This window comes from Triticum aestivum, chromosome 6B, assembly GCF_018294505.1.
Source record: "Triticum aestivum cultivar Chinese Spring chromosome 6B, IWGSC CS RefSeq v2.1, whole genome shotgun sequence".
NCBI lineage: Eukaryota > Viridiplantae > Streptophyta > Magnoliopsida > Poales > Poaceae > Triticum > Triticum aestivum.
This window is the reverse complement of record NC_057810.1, coordinates 666,375,522-666,388,849: the sequence shown is the minus strand read 5'-3', so window position 1 is coordinate 666,388,849 and position 13,328 is coordinate 666,375,522.

Genomic DNA, 13,328 nt, shown 5'->3' with positions numbered 1-13,328 from the left:
GCGCTTCTAGAAGACTATCTAACGCCTCTGGCGTAGCGGAATTCATTGGCACGGACGGCCCGCCCTCCTTAGCAAGGGGCTGCTAGCCTAAATCCGGAGCCTTTGGAGGTTCCGGTACAGTGTCTGGCTAGGAGCCCAACTTGCTGTGGCTCCCGTCGGCACAATCCGTGGGGATCTGGCGCCCCGTGTGCCCGGCGTCTGGAATCTCGCCTTGGGGCGTCTCCAGAGTCACCTCCCCTTGCTCAGGGAGCCTTTGGGACAACACCTCCGTGTCATCCGCAGGCCGAGGAGAAGTGGTCGTTGGGAGCAAATTCATCGCCGAATCGCTCAAAGACCCACCCGAAGAAGATACCTCGGGATGGGCCCTGGTCGGACTGCATATGCGTGTTCGGCGTTATAACAGACTATGAAGCAAAGTCGTACCAAAGTACAATGGAAGTACGGATACTTATGATCTTACTAGGGGCTTCCCCCTGGGCAACCACTCCTCGCTATAGGCGGCCGTGGTGGAGTAATCCGGAAGGGACACCTTTCCCTTCTTGGGTGTCCTAGCCTCCCCCTCCGGGGCGGCTTTCCTTTTCTTCTCCTCCCCAGTGCGGGGAGGTGGCATCTCTTCGTGATCCTCCCCGCCTCCGCGGGAAGAATCTGCCTCGTCGTCCTTGGACGACGAGCCTAGGACGGCCTTACACCGGGGACCCTTCCTGGTCCCCTGGGCCGCCCTCTTAGACCCTTCGGCCTCCCCGGATGGGGAGGCCCTTTCTTTCTCCTCCTCCCCTTCATGGGAGGAGTGTGCCTTGTCGTCTTCGGACGAGGCGTCTCGTACGGCCTTGCGCCGGAGACCCTTCCTGGTCCCCGGGGCCTTCTTTTCAGCCTTCTTCTCTGGCATCTTATAGGGCGCCAGGACTAGCATATCCGTCAGGAGAGCGGTCGCCGGACCTTCTGGCAGTGGAGCCGGACAGTTGATTCGCTCTGCCGTCTCCATGTACTCCTGATGAAGTACACACGATGAATTAATATCCTCCCATGAGAATGCTGGGAAAACTACATCTGGTGGTGGTTAGAAAACTCACCGGACATGGTGGCCATGCGGCGTGGAGTCCGCGGTCCTCGGACATGGGCGGAGGTGTTTCAGAGCCCTTAAATAGCACGTTCCATGCGTCCTTGAGTGTCATGCCGTAGAGCTCTCCGAGTGTCCGCTGTTCGGCCGAAACAAACTCCCACAGATTAAAAGCCCGTCTTTGGCACGGAAGAATTCGGCGGACGAGCATGACCTGGACTACGTTGACAAGCTTGATGTTCTTGTCAATCATATTCTTGATACAGTTCTGAAGTCCGGTCAGCTCCGCAGGCTCGCCCCAGGCCAGGCCCTTCTTTTCCTAGGAGGTGAGCCGCATGGGAATTCCGGATCGGAATCCGGGGGCCGCCGCCCAGTTGGTGTCGCGCGGCTCGGTGATGTAGAACCACCCCGATTGCCACCTTTCACGGTCTCCCCGAAGGAGCCATCAAGCCAGGTGACATGGGACATCTTGCCCACCATGGCGCCTCCGCACTCCGCTTCCTGGACGCTCACGATCTTCGGTTTCACGCAGAAGATTTGTAGCCACAAGCCGAAGTGAGGCTTGATGCGGAGGAAGGCCTCGCACACGACAATAAACACCGAGATGTTGAGGTCGAAATTTGGGGCTAGATCATGGAAATCTAGCCCGTAGTATAACTTGAGCCCGTGGACGAAGGGATGAAGTGGAAATCCCAGTCCACGGATGAAGTGGGCGAGAAACACGACCTTCTCGTGGGGTTCTGGAGTTGGAATGATCTGCCCTGTGTCCGGTAGCTGGTGCGCGATGTCTGCGGCCAAGTATCCGGCCGCCCGGAGCTTCGCAATATGCTCCTCCTTCACGGTGGAGGCCACCCACTTGCCTCCTGCTCCGGACATGTTTGGCTGTACGGAGAAGGCGTGGACTAGGGCACTGGAGCTTGAGGAGGCAAGAATGGATAAGCAAAGGAGGAAGAAGGCGTGGGTGACAATGGGGAACTCTTATCCCTTTATAGAGGCGATGAAAGCGGTGCGCCTCCCCACTGGCTCGTTGAGGGTTGCTTATTTCCCAAGCGCCACAATAGATGGCGCAGTTGGGTTACCCATACCCGTATTGATGGGAATCCCGTGATAAGGGGACATGATCTCTGCTTTGACAAGACGTGCCAAGGAAACCGCCTCGCAATATGCGCTATGGCTGGTTGTGGGAAAACAGTTCGAATAATGACCCGACCGTAGTGTCGTGCCACATTGTCTAAAGTTGTCAGCAGATTACATTTGTGAAATATCATTCTCTCTATGGTGGTATGCGAAGATCATCTTGCAGATCCGGACACGGTTTAAGTGTTCGATAATTACTTTGGAGTATTCGGAGATGGAACCCGCCTTGCAATGCCGAAGACAAATTGCGCGCCAGACTCATCATCATTGAAGCCTGGTTCAGGGGCTATTGAGGGAGTCCTGGATTAGTGGGTATACGGACATCCGGACTATATACTTTGGCCGGACTGTTGGACCGTGAAGATACAAGACTCAAGACTTCATCCTGTGTCCGGATAGGACTCTCCTTGGCGTGGAAGACAAGCTTGGTGATCCGGATATTGTATTTCCTTCTTTGTAACCGACTCCATGTAAACCCTAGCCCTCTCCGGTGTCTATATAAACCGGAGAGTTTAGTCCTTAGGGACAGAATCATAATCATCATAGGCTAGCTTCTAGGGTTTAGCCTCTATGATCTCGTGGTAGATCAACTCTTGTAACACTCATATCATCAATATCAATCAAGCAGGAAGTAGGGTTTTACCTCCATCGAGAGGGCCCAAACTTGGGTAAACATTGTGTCCCTTGCCTCCTGTTACCATTAGCCTTAGACGCACAGATCGGGACCCCCTCCTCGAGATCCGCCGGTTTTGCCACCAACAATGGGTTCGATCTTATGGTGCTTGATGCTAGTGACAGAAGGGGAACTGACACGTATGTATCATTGCCATTAAGGATAACAAGATGGGTTCTATTTCTACATAAATAGATCTTGTCTACATCATGTCATCGTTCTTATTGGTTTACTCCGTTTTTCTGTGAACTCAATACACTAGATGCATGCCGGACAACGGTAGATGTGTGGAGTAATAGTAGTAGATGCACGCCGGAGTTGGTCTACTAATCTTGGACACGATGCCTCTATAATGATCACTGCCTGGATATTGTCATGATTATTTAAAGTTCTATCAATTGCCCAACAGTAATGGGTTTACCCACCATATGCTATTTTTCTCGAGATAAGCCACTAGTGAAATCTACGGCCCCCAGGTCTCTTATTTATCATATTTGCCTTCGAGATCTATTTTTATTTGCTTTTATTTTCATGTCTATTAATCCAAAAACATAAAAATACCTTTCTACAATTTTTATTTATTTATTTTATCTCGCGTTCCCGCGAGACCTATTTATCTAATCTACTACAAGTTTACCTAACCTTTACCCGTGAGGGATTGACAACCCCTCTCTTATGTGGGGTTGCAAGTATTTGTTCTTTGTGTGCAGGAGCTGTTTACGTGGTGTTGCGTGGTTCTCGTACTGGTTCGATTACCTTGGTCTCATCACGGAGGGAAATACCTATTGTAGCTGTGCTGCATCATCCCTTCGTCTTTAAGGAAATACCGACGTAGTTCAAGCCGCATCAAAAGGAATTTCTAGCGCTGTTGCCGGGGAGACATCATCAACATCCACCAGGTTCCTAATCACAAATCTCATCTTCTTGCAAGTTACATTATTTGCCTTTTGCCTCTCATTTTCCTCTCCCCCACTTCATAAAAATTTGCCAGTTTATTCACCCTCTTTTTCGTTCGCCGTTCTCTCGTCAGATCTGTTTTTGAGTGCAATCTTGTTGCATAATCACGACGACTCAAGAGAACACCAAGTTGTGTGATTTCTCCAATACCAACAACAATGATTTTATTGGCACTCTGATTTCTCCTCCCGCCACTAGTGTGGAGTCTTGTGATATTAATGCTGCTTTGTTGAATCTTGTTATGAAAGACCAATTTTTCGGTACTCCTAGTGAGGATGTCGCATCCCATCTTAACACATTCATGGAATTATGCGATATGAAAAAGAAAAAAGATGTGGATAATGATAATGTGAAGTTGAAATTATTCCCATTTTCTTTGTGAGATCGTGTAAAATTTTGGTTTCCTTCTTTGCCTCGCAATAGTATTGATTCCTGGGATAAGTGCAAAGATGCTTTTATTACTAAGTATTTTCCGCCCCCGAAAATTCTTTCCCTTAGGACGCAAATCATGAATTTTAAGCAACTTGAGCATGAGCATGTTGCGCAATCTTGGGAAAGAATGAAATTGATGCTAAGAAATTGTCCTACTCATGGTTTAAATCTTTGGATGATCATACAAAAAATTTATGCGGGATTGAATTTTGTCTCTAGAAATCTTTTAGATTCCTTCGCGGGTGGTACTTTTATGGAAATTACTTTGGGTGAAGCCACTAAATTGCTAGACAATATTATGGCAAATTATTCACAATGGCATACCGAAAGAGCTCCTACTAGTAAAAAAGTTAATTCGGTTGAAGAAATTTCTTCTTTGAGTGAAAAAGTTGATGCTCTTATGAAATTGGTTCTAATAGAAGTGCTCATATAGATTTTAATGATGTGCCTATGTCTACCTGGATTGAGCAAAATATGATGTCGTAGATGTGAATGTTATCTCTCGAAACAATTTCAATAACAATGCTTATAGAGGTAATTTTAATCCTAGGCCTTTTCCTAGTAATTCCTCTAATAATTATGGTAATCCTTCTTATAATAATAATAGGAACACCTCTGATCTTGAGAATAATATTAAAGAATTTATCAATACTCAAAAGGTTTTTAATGCTATGATAGAAGAAAAGCTGAATAAGATTGATGATATGTCTAGAAGTATTGATAGAATTTCTCATGATGTAGAAAATCTCTAAAAAAATTGTGCCTAAGGTTGAAGAATCAATTGAAGCTTTATATTTTTCTATGGACGAAAGTAAGAAAAGGACCGCTATGCTTAGAGCTAAAAGGGATTTTTTAGAAAAAAAACCCGTCTTCTAGTGATTGTTTTCATAAAAGTGATGAAGATTTTAAAATGATTGGTATTTCTTATATTGATTCCTTGTTTAGTGAAATTAAGATTGATAATAAAGGAACTGGAGAAGAGTCAACTTTAGCTAGAAGGCGTCCCGATAATTTGGAGGGTGAAAATCTTGTTGAGGAAATTGATAAAAGTGGGTTTGGAGAGGTCAAAACTTTAAGTAGTGATGTGCCCACTCTTTTGGATTACAAAGACTTTAATTATGATAATTGCTCTTTGATTTATTGTATTTCTTTGTTGCAATCCATGATAAATTCACCCCATGCTTATGAACAAAATAAAGCTTTAACTAAACATATTGTTGATGCTATGATGAAAGCTTTAGAAGAAAAGTTAGAATTAGAGGTTTCAATTCCTAGAAAATTACATGATGAATGGGAACCTACTATCAAAGTCAAGATTAAAAATTATGAGTGTTTTGATTTATGTGACTTGGGTGCCAGTGTTTCTACAATTCCGAAATCTTTATGTGATGTGCTTGGTCTTACCGATGTTGAAGAATGTTCTTTAAATTTGCACTAGGCAGATTCTAGTATTAAGAAGCCTATGGGAAGAATTAATGATGTTATTATTCTTGCAAATAGGAATTATGTGCCCATAGATTTTATTGTTCTTGATATTGATTGCAATCCATCTTGTCCAATTATTCTTGGTAGAACGTTTTTACGTACTATTGGTGACGTGATTGATATGAAAGAAGGCAATATTAAATTTCAATTTCCACTAAGGAAGGGTATGGAACACTTCCCTAGAACTAGAATTAAGCCACCATATGAATCAATCATGAGGGCATCTTATGGATCTAGAAACAAAGATGACAACACTTAGATCCTTCGCATTATGCCTATCTAAGGGCGTAAAGCGATAGCGCTTGTTGGGAGGCAACCCAATGAATAAAATTTATTTTTGTCTTTTTATTTATGTTCTTGAGTGTTTGCACAATTATGACTCTGTTATGATTTTGTTTTTTGTGTTTTAATTAATGTTTGTGCCAAGCAAAGCCTTTGGGATCATGTTGGGTGATAGTTGATTTTATCTTGTTGAAAAACAGAAACTTTTGCGCTCAGTAAAATAATTTTAATAAATCACAGAAACGTGATTTTGCTCTGAATGTTTTACACAAGATTGATATACAAATTGCCCATGTTTTCCTAAGTTTTAAGAATTTTTGGAGTTACAGAAGTATCCAAAGTTTTCAGATTTCTACATATTGTTCTGTTTTTGATAGATTCTATTTTCTTTGCATTGTGCGCTTATTTCGATGAATCTATGGTTTGTATTGGAGGGTATAAGCCATAGCAATGTTGGAATACAGTAGATATAATGCAAAAATAAAATAGGAATGGGTTTGCAATAGTACTTATAGTAGTAATTTGCTTTGTTATACTAACGGATCTCGCGAAGGTTTTGTTGAGTTTTGTGTGATTGAAGTTTTCAAGTTTTGGGTGAGATCACGATGGATGAAGGAATAAGGATTAAGAAGAGACTATTATTGGGAGGCCCATGTCATCCCAATCTATTATCTAAAAGAGAAGCAAGCAACTAAGCTTGGGGACGCCCGAGTGGCATCCCCTCTTTCTTCTAACGACCATCGGTATTTTACTTGGAGCTATATTTTTATTGCTCACATATCATGAGTTTTGCTTGGAGCGTCTTGTATGATATGAGTCTTTGCTTGTTTTAAGTCATGTATCCTTGTTGGACACACCTATTTGAGAGGGCCAAAATAATTCTATGACTTGTTAGAATTGCTCTCTATGCTTCACTTAAATCTTTTTGAGCTTTGCAATTGCTATAGTGCTTCACTTATATCTTTGTGAGCACGGTGTGCTTTAGTATTTTTGAAGAAATTATCACATCCTTCACTTAGATTTATTTGAGAGTTAGTAATTTTTTTAAAGAAATTCCCTCTTGCTTCACTTAAATTATTTTGGGACAAGAAAATTTTATGCTCTTGTTCTTCACTTAGATTAGTTTGAGCTATCAAAAGCAACATATTAAATTAGTCCCAAGGTGATATATATTCAAGAGGGATATAATAAAAAAATTCATTAAGATCATTGGACAAAATAAACTTAATTCCTTGTAATAGTTTTGTGATATGTTTACATAATATGTGAGTCATGTTGATGAGTAATTATGCTTTAGTAAGAATATTGGTGTTAAGGTTTGTGATTCCCTATGCAAGCATGAAAGTCAATAGTTATGCAATAAAATTACATCCTACTTGTGGTGCATTATTCGGTGTTAGTTATGCTTAATGCTCTCTTATGAGATTTTTCGTTTCTTGGTTGGATGCTTCTCAATCCTTTGCTAGCCTTCATTTGCACTAAGTATGATCACTACTTGTGCATCCAAAATCCTTAAACCAGTTTGCTATATGAGTCCACTATACCTACCTACATGCGGTATTTCCATGCTGTTCTAAGCAAATTTGTATGTTCCATCTCTAATTTTCAAAATAAATTTCTCTTTTGTGTGCTTGTACCGCTCATGAAATGGTAGGGGTGGCTGATATTTTTCCATGCTAGATGTGTTATTCTCAAGATGAGTGTTTATTCACTTGTCATTGCACGAGAGTACAACAAAGGTATTAGGGATGCCCAGTCCCGAAATGAAAAATGAATTTACTTTATATTGTCAAATAATAAACTCCTTGGAAAGTGTTGGTATGGACGGCACCCGTGGAATGTGAAAGTATGGTGGAAAAAGGAATAAACTTTATTTTCTGTTTGGGAACCTCCTATCATATATCTAGCATGGAAAGTATTGGGAACTACTCGATCGTTTTCGTTGACAGGAAAAGCATGCCACTCAAAATGTTTTTATCTCTACTTTTTTTGCTTTGAGCTCTGGCACCTCTACAAATCCCTACTTCCCTCTGTGAAGGGCCTTTCTTTTACTCTATGCAATTTTTATTTTTATTTGAGTCTCCGTCTTCTCTTATAAAGCACCAACTAATTAAGGGGCACTATGATCGTACTTGAGCATTGGGTGTAGCTAATATGCGAGTGTGTTTCATAAATGGATCAATGATTGAGCATGATAGGCTAGGGATAACTTGCTTTAGTGTTGATATTTTGAAATACATGGTTGCTTTTTGATATGCTTGAGTATTGAAATATTCATGTCAAAACTATACTATTGCTTTGAATCATATAGAAGTCCAAATGTCCATGCTACAAAGGAAATATTATGTGATGAACATGTTAGGTAGCATTCCACATGAAAAATTCTATTTTTATCATTTACCTACTCAAGGACGAGCAGGAATTAAGCTTGGGGATGTTGATACGTCCCGAATGTATCTATAATTTTTTATTGTTCCATGCTATTATATTATCATTCTTGGAAGTTCTACAATCATTTTATAGCAACTTTATATCATTTTTGGGACTAACCTATTGACATAGTGCCCAGTGCTAGCTGTTGTTTTTTGCTTGTTTTTTACTTCGCAGGAAATCAATACCAAACGGAGTCCAAACACAAGAAACTTTTTGGTGATTTTTTTGTGGACCAGAAGACACACTATGGGCTAAGAAAGTACCTGAGGGGGGCTCTGAGGGGAGCACAACCCACCAGGGCATGTCTGGGGGCCCAGGCACGCCCAGGTGGGTTGTGCCCACTTCGGTGGCCTCCCGCACCGCCTCTTTGCTCTATAAATACCCCAATATTCCAGAAACCCTAGCAGAGTCGACGAAAATCAATTCCAGCCTCCGCAAGTTCCAGAAACCATAGATCCAATCTAGACACCATCATGGAGGGGTTCATCATCCTCATTGGTGCCTCTCTGATGATGCGTGAGTAGTTCATTGTAGACCTACGGGGCCGTTAGTATCTAGATGGCTTATTCTTTCTCTTTTGATTCTCAATACAATGGTCTCTTGGAGATCTATTTGATGTAACTCTTTTTATGGTGTGTTTGTTGGGATCCGATGACCTTTGAGTTTATGATCAGATCTATGTTTTTATCCATGGAAGTTATATGAGTCTTTTGATCTCTTATATGCATGATTACTTATAGCCTCGTATTTCTTCTTCGAATCTTTGGTTTAGTTAGGCCGATTAGGTCGATTTTTCTTGCCATGGGAAGAGGTGCTTTGTGATGGGTTTGATCTTACGGTGTTTGATCCCAGCGACAGAAGGGGAACCAACACGTATGTATCGTTGCCATTAAGGATAACAAGATGGGGTCTATTTCTACATAAAGAGATCTTGTCTACATCTTGTCATCGTTCTTATTACATTACTCAGTTTTTCTATAAACTTAATACACTAGATGCATGCTGGATAACGACCGATGTGTGGAGTAATAGTAGTAGATGCAGGCAGGAGTCAGTCTACAAATCTTGGACATGATGCCTATATAATGATCATTGCCTGGATATCGTCATGATTATTTGAAGTTCTATCAATTTCCCAACAACAATTTTTTTACCCATCGTATGCTATTTTTCTTGAGAGAAGCCACTAGTGAAATCTATGGGCCCCGGGTCTCTTCTTTATCATATTTGCCTTCGAGATCTATTTATATTTGCTTTTATTTTCAGATCTATCAATCCAGAAACACAAAAATACCTTGCTGGAGTTTTTATTTATTTATTTTATCTTGCGTTCTCGTGAGATCTATTTATCCAATCTACTACAATTTTACCTATCCTTTTTCCCATGAGGGATTGACAACCCCTCTCTTACGTCGGGTTGCAAGTATTTGTTCTTTGTGTGCAAGAGCTGTTTACGTGGTGTTGTGTGGTTCTCCTACTTGTTCTATAACCTTGGTCTTATCACTGAGGGAAATGCTTACCGTAGTTGTGCTGCATAATCCCTTCCTCTTTGGGGGAAATACCAACATAGTTCAAGCCGCATCAGCGGTTCCCAAGTGATAAAAGTAAAGGTTGACTGCCCCTCCACGAACAAACACACTCCATGGCTAACCGAATCCACGGGTACCGTCCATACCAACAACAATCTTGGGGGAGTTTTTTTTAATTATTTGCAATTTTGAATTCGGGACTGGGAATCCCTATTACCGCCCCTCTCATGCAAGGACGAGTGAATAAGCACTCATCATGAGAATAACCTACTTAGCATAGTAGATAGTGACTACCTCCTGTCACTCTATGAACAATCCAAGCACACAAAAACAGATGTTTATTTGAAGTTTTTAGACGTGGCACATGCAAATTTACTTGCAACGGCTGGGTAATACCGCATATAGGTAGATATATGGTGGACTCATCTGGAATAACTTGGATTTCAGGATTTTGATGCACAGGCAGTATTCCCGCTTAGTACAGGCGAAGGCTTGCAAATAGGTTGAGAAGCGGCCAGCTAGAGAGCGAAAACAGTCATGAACATGCATTATGCATAAGTAACATTGGATACTAGCATGAGTAAGATATGAACACCATGGACATAAATATCATAGAGGCTATGTTGGTTTTGATTCAACTACATGCATGAACATGTGCCAAGTCAAGCCACTCAAACATTCAAAGGAGGATACAATATCATCATACTACATCACAATTATTTTAAGCAATGTTTACATCCAAGATAAATCATTTCCACTCCTAGCTACTTAAGCATGGCATGAGAAACTATAATCTCTAAGGGTCATTGCAAACATGTTTAATCATAATAGGCTGAATCATGGATACTAGGTTAAACATATTTACAAAAACAGAACAAGTTGAGTTCATACCCATTCCTCCCTGCCACAACCAGTTCATCAAATATCGTCATTATTGCCTTTCACTTGCACGGCTGAATAATATGAAAATAATAATAGTGCAAGAGTGCCGTGGACTAAGCTGGAATCAGCAAACATTTTATTCAAAAGGAGAAGACAAGGTAATATGGGATCTTTGTTAGATCAACAATAATGCACATGAGAGCCACTCAACATTTTCATCGTGGTCTTCCCCTCGGTATGACTCAATAAAAAGAGAAGAATTTCAGAGAAACACACTGAAATGTTTCTGGAGTTTTTTAATTTTTCTTACACAAGCAAATTAAAGGGAAAAACAAAAACGAGAAAAATTATTTTCACGGGAGAGCTCCCAACAAGCAAAAGAAGAACAAGGAAAACTTTTTGGGTTTTCTTTTTAATACTACAACTAACTACGCTAGAAAGAAAAACCGAAAAGAAGCAAGAATTTTTTTTCTAGATTTTCTCAAAGTTTTTCAAACACACAAGAAGAAAGCGAGAAACTAAATCTAGCATGGATAATACAATGAAAAAGTGTGGACACCGACAACTGGAATGAAATGTGTGAACATGAATGTAATGTCGGTGGAAATACGTACTCCCCCAAGCTAAGGCTTTTGGCCTAGCTTATCAATCACCACTTCAACAAGCCATCAGGTCCCACGTTGAAGTGCAGGGGAGCGGGCACCTAAGGGTCCCAATGCTGAGGTTCCTCCTTTGCTGCTGCCTAGGCGTTCCGGTAGGCAATGATATCCTCTGGCATGATCCTGTATCCGCCCCTGGCAATAGAATCAAACTAAGCAGGTGCAGGCAGTGGAATAATATCACGAGTGTTCTCACTGAAAACAAGGTTGTAGGGAATAGGAATGTCAGTGTTCTCGCTATCAATAAACTGATGATCAGCCATAGCCTGGCGATCTAAGTAAACCTTGGGCATGCGGTAATCATGTTGGCAAATCTGAATGTTAAAATGACTCGCTAAACGAGTCACATAAATACCACCATGAATTTTACCCTTGGATCTGTTAAGGTGCAGGCGACGTGCAATGATAGTCCCTAAGCTATAGGTGTTGTCATCGTATAGTGCACGACGTAAGATGGCAAAGTCCGGAGCACAGAGTGCACCAACCTTCTCCGTGGCAATTAAGCACTTAGCAATGAATAGAACAAAACAATGCACAGAAGGAAACTGCAAGCTAGTGCAGGTGACACTCAACACCCCTCTCTCATCTCCCACAGACAGAGTACATAAAAGCCCTCGAACTCTACAGACCTAGGCTCCTTTATTTCCTCGTCAGAAGGGATCATGCATGTGTCACAAAATTCTGTAAGTGGTATCTGATGGGATTCATCATAAAGATTAAACTGCACCTCAGGAGGGTTATTCCTACTCAGAAAATGGAAACTTTGCACAAAGGAATTTGTAAGGAGATGGTAATGTTCACACTCAACTGCGATGAAGCCGGTGAGTGATACGTATCCAACGTATCTATAATTTTTGATTGTTCCATGCTATTATATTATCTGTTTTGGATGTTTAATGGGCTTTAATATGCTCTTTCATACTACTATTGGGACTAACCTATTAACCGAGGGCCCAGTGCCAGTTTCTGTTTTTTGTCTATTTTAGAGTTTTGCAGAAAAGGAGTACCAAACGGAGTCCAAACGGAATGAAACCTTCGCGATGATCTTTCTTGAAACGAAAGCAAACCAGAAGACTTGGAGATGAAGTCGGAGACACAACAAGGCGTCCACCAGGCAGGAGGGCGCGCCCAGGGGGGTAGGCGCGCCCCCACCCTCGTGGGCCCCTTGTAGCTCCACCGACCTAGTTATTTCACCTATATATATACTCCTATACCCTAAAAACATCAGGGGAGCCATGAAACCACTTTTCCACTGCCGCAACCTTTTGTGCCCATGAGATCCCATCTTGGGGCCTTTTTCGGTGATCTGCCGGAGGGGGATTCAATCATGGAGGGCTTCTACATCAACACGATTGCCTCTCTGATGAAGCGTGAGTAGTTTAGCACAGACCTTCGGGTCCATAGTTATTAGCTAGATGGCTTCTGCTCTCTCTTTGATTCTCAATACAAAGTTCTCCTCGATGTTCTTGGAGATCTATTCGATGTAATACTCTTTTGTGGTCTGTTTGCCGAGATCCAGTGAATTGTGGATTTATGATCAAAATTATCTATGAATATTATTTGGTTCTTCTCTGAATTCTTATATGCATGATTTGATATCTTTGCAAGTCTCTTCGAATTATCAGTTTAGTTTGGCCTACTAGATTGATCTTTCTTGCCATGCGAGAAGTGCTTAGCTTTGGGTTCAATCTTGCGGTGTCCTTTCCCAGTGACAGTAGGGGCAGCAAGGCACGTATTGTATTGTTGCCATCGAGGATAACAAGATGGGATTTTCATCATATTGCTTAAGTTAATTCCTCTAC